Genomic DNA, 6,392 nt, shown 5'->3' on the forward strand with positions numbered 1-6,392 from the left:
TTGTATTTTTGAGGATTAATTTTATTATTGAACAACAACCATGTTCTCAATGAACCCAAAAAACTCATTAATATCAAAGCTGAATATTTTTGGAAGTAGTTTTTAGTTTGTTTTTAGTTTTAGCTATTTTAGGGGGATATCTGTGTGTGCAGGTGACTATTACTGTGCATAATTATTAGGCAACTTAACAAAAAACAAATATATACCCATTTCAATTATTTATTTTTACCCGTGAAACCAATATAACATCTCAACATTCACAAATATACATTTCTGACATTCAAAAACAAATCAGTGACCAATATAGCCACCTTTCTTTGCAAGGACACTCAAAAGCCTGCCATCCATGGATTCTGTCAGTGTTTTGATCTGTTCACCATCAACATTGCCTGCAGCAGCAACCACAGCCTCCCAGACACTGTTCAGAGAGGTGTACTGTTTTCCCTCCTTGTAAATCTCACATTTGATGATGGACCACAGGTTCTCAATGGGGTTCAGATCAGGTGAACAAGGAGGCCATGTCATTAGATTTTCTTCTTTTATACCCTTTCTTGCCAGCCACGCTGTGGAGTACTTGGACGCGTGTGATGGAGCATTGTCCTGCATGAAAATCATGTTTTTCTTGAAGGATGCAGACTTCTTCCTGTACCACTGCTTGAAGAAGGTGTCTTCCAGAAACTGGCAGTAGGACTGGGAGTTGAGCTTGACTCCATCCTCAACCCGAAAAGGCCCCACAAGCTCATCTTTGATGATACCAGCCCAAACCAGTACTCCACCTCCACCTTGCTGGCGTCTGAGTCGGACTGGAGCTCTCTGCCCTTTACCAATCCAGCCACGGGCCCATCCATCTGGCCCATCAAGACTCACTCTCATTTCATCAGTCCATAAAACCTTAGAAAAATCAGTCTTGAGATATTTCTTGGCCCAGTCTTGACGTTTCAGTTTGTGTGTCTTGTTCAGTGATGGTCGTCTTTCAGCCTTTCTTACCTTGGCCATGTCTCTGAGTATTGCACACCTTGTGCTTTTGGGCACTCCAGTGATGTTGCAGCTCTGAAATATGGCCAAACTGGTGGCAAGTGGCATCTTGGCAGCTGCACGCTTGACTTTTCTCAGTTCATGGGCAGTTATTTTGCGCCTTGGTTTTTCCACACGCTTCTTGCGACCCTGTTTACTATTTTGAATGAAATGCTTGATTGTTCGATGATCACGCTTCAGAAGCTTTGCAATTTTAAGAGTGCTGCATCCCTCTGCAAGATATCTCACTATTTTTGACTTTTCTGAGCCTGTCAAGTCCTTCTTTTGACCCATTTTGCCAAAGGAAAGGAAGTTGCCTAATAATTATGCACACCTAATATAGGGTGTTGATGTCATTAGACCACACCCCTTCTCATTACAGAGATGCACATCACCTAATATGCTTAATTGGTAGTAGGCTTTCGAGGCCTATACAGCTTGGAGTAAGACAACATGCATAAAGAGGATGATGTGGTCAAAATACTCATTTGCCTAATAATTCTGCACGCAGTGTATATTCTAACTTGAAGCGTCCCCATCACTATGGGAATGCCTCTGTGTTAGAATATACTGTCGGATCTGAGTTTTCTGCGATCCGTCTGTGTGAAAGTAGCCTACGGCCACGGATCACGGACGCGGATGCCAATCTTGTGTGCATCCGTGTTTTTTCACGGACCCATTGACTTGAATGGGTCCGTGAACCGTTGTCCGTCAAAAAAATAGGACAGGTCATATTTTTTTGACGGACAGGAAACACGGATCATGGCCGCGGATGAACAACGGTGCATTTTCAGAGTTTTCAACTGACCCATTGAAAGTCAATGGGTCCGCAGAAAATCACGGAAAACGGAACAACGGCCACGGATGCACACAACGGTCGTGTGCATTGTGAGAGTCAAGATTTTAACTTCTCCTGTAGTACACATTTGTCTCCACTAGATGGCAAAAACTCAATTAGGAGCCTCATGTACATTCTCTTTGTTCTAAGATCAATTAGTGAAAGAAAGGAGGAGTTAAGTTGCTAGTTTCAAATGTGCCAATCAACTCAGGAATAAAGTTAGTAAACTACTCCCTTTTTGTCACAGAGCCAATAAACTTTCATCTAGGACCACCCTTTTGTCTACCTCATGTTGCCTATATAAGTGTATGTAACTGGAATAAAGTGAGATATTTTCCATGATACCAGCCTGCATTGGTCTCATTAGGGAAAGCTGTATGAGCTCATACTTATAATTCTAACTGATTTGGAGCCACACAAAAGAAGAAGTTGTGTCGTAGATTTTGCGACGACAGCATGAGGCCTAACTTTGAGTGGCAGAGTCTAGTTTGTTAATTGAGGAATATCAGATCAGAAGTGGTGCAAAGGGCCACCAATGTGGGGCACAGACGTGGAGCACAATGCCAGGAGACACAAGGAAGGGCATTAGACAGAGTCGGAGACACTGGGAACAGTAACCAGGAGTAGGCAGGGGATTTCAGGAACAGCATCCAAAACAGGCCAGGTTCAGAACCAGAAAATACCCGAAGCAGCATTTAGAGCAGGCCAGGGTTGGAACCAGAATATACCAGGAGCAGCATCCAGAGCAGGTCAGGTCACTCACAACACAGGATGGAAGCCACAGCACAGTCAGATGATTACCAAGGCGGAGACTTGTAGTCTGGACAGAGGAGCTGGAGTGAAGACACAAGAGCAGGAGCTTGGAGCGGAAACACAGGAGCTAAACATAGAAACCAAGGCAGAATACTGGAGCCTACTCAGTAGGACATAGTCAAGAAAGGGTTGTCACCAGGAGAGCAGTTCAGGAATGAAATATAGTAACCAAAAAACAAGGCAGTAAGAGGTCACTGATAGTCAGTAGTACCACAAATACCAGGAATCACTTGGAACTAGAAGTGAACTTGAAACAAACTTGGAAGATGGCAAAGTCAACAAGAGTTAAGGATTAAACGTGTCCATCCAAGAATACACTTTTGAAATGTACGTATGTAGATCCTCAGGCAACCAAAATGAGGGAACTGGCAGGGTTTATATGTATATGTTATGAATGATGTTTAATCATGTACATCCTGCAAATATGTGTACTGAATTGTTCAGAGGATGTCCTATTCCAGTGGAGATGATTAACCTCTTTAGGACATGTGATGTACATGTACGGCGCAGCAAACATAAGGTTAACGCAATGCCTCGTACATATACAGCACTATGATCAGGCAAGCACAGAAGCTATCTTTCCCCAATCAGGGCACGTACCTGGCTGTTACTGACAACCAGGCCCCTGCTGTATATGCAGTGTCCCAATCAAGCAACCATGGGCCCCACAAACGTGTTTTTATCATGTATTAATGTCATGTGATATGCCTGTATTTTGTATTTTTATCTCCTGTCATATTCTCCATGTCACAATGTGATTTTACATGCAAATATCCTTTACACAGGCCTAGTCAGGGTGCACTACACTCGATTCTCCACAGGATGGAGCAGTGTCAGTGTGTATAAATAGCTTAGCTCAGACCTAAGTTGGGTTGTGCAGTCATGTGCAGTTGTGTGCTGTGCAGAGCAGTTCAGTTCCTGGTTGAGGTAAATCCAAACCAGTGCAGATGAGCTCAGGCAAATCCAAGTGAGAGTTCAGTTGAATGCAGTTCTCTCATGAGCCTTCAAGAAAGCAACAGCCATGTAGCTGAATATCTGGAGGAAGGCATATTCCTAGCCTCTCTACTCTGTCCCTGTCGGTTCCATAACCCAGGGTTAAGGCCTGCAAGTATTCTTCCTAGAGGTGAGCAATCCACTACTATAGATCGCTCTTCCAGGGTGACCAATGTCTAAACTGTATGTAGCCGAGTTTATAAGGAATTATCACGTTTATGCAAGACAAAGGATTAGCAAGATAGTCATAACCTGAGGACTGTATTCACCTCGGCCCACCTATTGCTCACACCGTGACCTCACACATAATTCCCCTGCAAGGTCTGGCATACCGCATAATTAAAATTGGCGTCACAAACAGGATTTCATATTCCTTTGTGCCTTATAGAACAGGATTTCTGATAAATATCCTCTGTGCCTTTAATGAACTGGACTTGTGCATTGTTGTATTTTTGTGCACTGCAATAATTGAAATTGGCGCTGTGTGAGAACAGGACTTGCAAAACCTTGCCTTATTGTGGACTGCCGATTGTGAATAAGCCCCAACTTTTTATTGCTTCTATTGGGCCAAAGAACTGTTAAAACTGCTTAAAGACTGGCTGCATGTATTGCGCTATTCATCTACTACAAAACCGCATCGTTAAAACTGCAAAATTGTGGATTTTTGAAATGTTAGTAGCACTGCTTGCTGTATTTGAATTGACTGTTTTGCATTTAAAATGGCCGCCGTAGGACTTGTAATTGTTTGCTGCGCCATCCCTGAGCAGCTTGGCGGTAAAAACTAAAGACAATCCACCTCTCAAAGTGGGAAAATTTGGCGCCACTGCATTTTGAAAGAAAACGGTAGAAATATTTCTGCTGCGCCACAGACCAAGCCTCATTAACATGGATTACAATATGTGCACCGCCTCCCCTATACTGGATTGCCTAGGGGGCGTGCCCGAACAGAGAGGAAGTCTGATGGAGCAATGGAGAGACCTGTTGAATGTCCTGCGGTCTGCAAGCATGTCAGAGACTGCGCTTCCAAGAGCGATGGGCACCGGAACAATTACTGAGACTTTAGCATCTGCCGATGCACAGCCGGGTGAACCACCGGCTTACTCTCCGGGACCGGAGAGGCCCCCCTGCCCCTGCCTAAATCTAAATGGAGGTTTTCTTAGACCGGATCCCTTATGGCCTACCTTGATGCAAGAGATACGTGCCGCTGCTGTACGCAAAACGACACAAGCCAAGATATACTTCGAAGAAGTTGCCAAAACTATATATGAAGACCCAAGAGAATGTCAGCCCCGCCTGGAACGGAGGTCGGGCACCGTCATTACCTTTGATAAAGATCGTGGGTTCGGCTTTATAAAAGATCTCACCACTGGCCGTGATCTATATGTAAAGCGCAGATCGGTGAAGTGGAGCTACTTGCCGGGATACATGCACAATCTCCGAGAAGGTGAGCCCATTGAATTTACCCCTGCGGAGGGCCTGAGAGGTCCGTACGCCACTGCTGTGATGCGCCCGCGGCCTAAACAAGAAAACTGGGAGGATGCTGATGAACTATCCAAAACTACCCCAGAGGTTCCCAGTAAGCCGATCCATAACACCAACCAAAAGAAAGCCACCTTTATTGGACCTAATATTTTCTGGCAACCTACTGTGTTGGAACGCCCTATCAGCCCATATCCATCACCGGAGCTGCCGCGCAAAATTCAAACACCAGAAGACCTTGTAAATCAAGAACGGTTCGCTGCTTACTTAGACCAAATGTGTCAAGACAAAATGAAAACTGCTGCTACAGAGCCTGACCCCAAAGTCCAAAACCTACAAGAAAGAATTGTCAGACTAGAGGTACATCTAGAAGATCTACGCCACATTGCTGCACTCAAGACAGACCAGATTCCACATGGTGAGTGTGAACAAATGCAAACACATGAGAAAAATCGCACTCCTATGGACTCTGCTACATCAGAGCCAATTGACACTGTACCTTTAAATACCAAAGCTATCCTTGATGTGCCTATGATTTCAAAATCTGCAAGAAAATTATCCTATGCTAACAGCAGGGTCCGTCTACCAAAAGCATCTGCCCCACAACCTAAAGAACCAATGCAATGGGTAGGTCCTTTCCCAATTTACTTACCAGCAAATGCCATTACAAAGGTTAACCCTTTATTTGATCCAAATTACCGACCACAGCTAAAAGCAGAGCCTGGATTCACCATCTTTGATGACCAAGGGGGAATGGATACTTATTTATGAATAGGCCTGCTCACTTAATCCAATTTGCCATGACTTTTCCGGTTTGGGATTCCCATTGGTGCTACAATGTTTAGCTGCTGCCAGTTTACAATGGCTAGTGACAAGTTCCTGAAGTCACTCTTTTGATCCAATGCCATATTGTGCCTGTTTCAGGATTCCCTACTGAACACTGAACACGCAATGGACCATGTTTTATAATGTTTTAAGCCAAATGCCCAGAAAGACATTTTCTGTGATTATTGCACTAAACTATTTCTTAAAAGTTTTATATTTGTACTTTGATATATACCAATGCTTCTAAGGACTCTTTATTGCCTGCCATGGACTCTTTTATTGCTCTTACTTATGATCTTCGCCCATATTTCCCCGTCAAGCACTGAAAGATATCAACGCCCATTATTCACCCAAACTACTGATATGTATTATGTGACATATTTGCCTATAATGTATTTGTATTACATTTGCAAAGTCAACATTTTATATT

Source organism: Bufo bufo, chromosome 3, assembly GCF_905171765.1.
Source record: "Bufo bufo chromosome 3, aBufBuf1.1, whole genome shotgun sequence".
Lineage (NCBI taxonomy): Eukaryota > Metazoa > Chordata > Amphibia > Anura > Bufonidae > Bufo > Bufo bufo.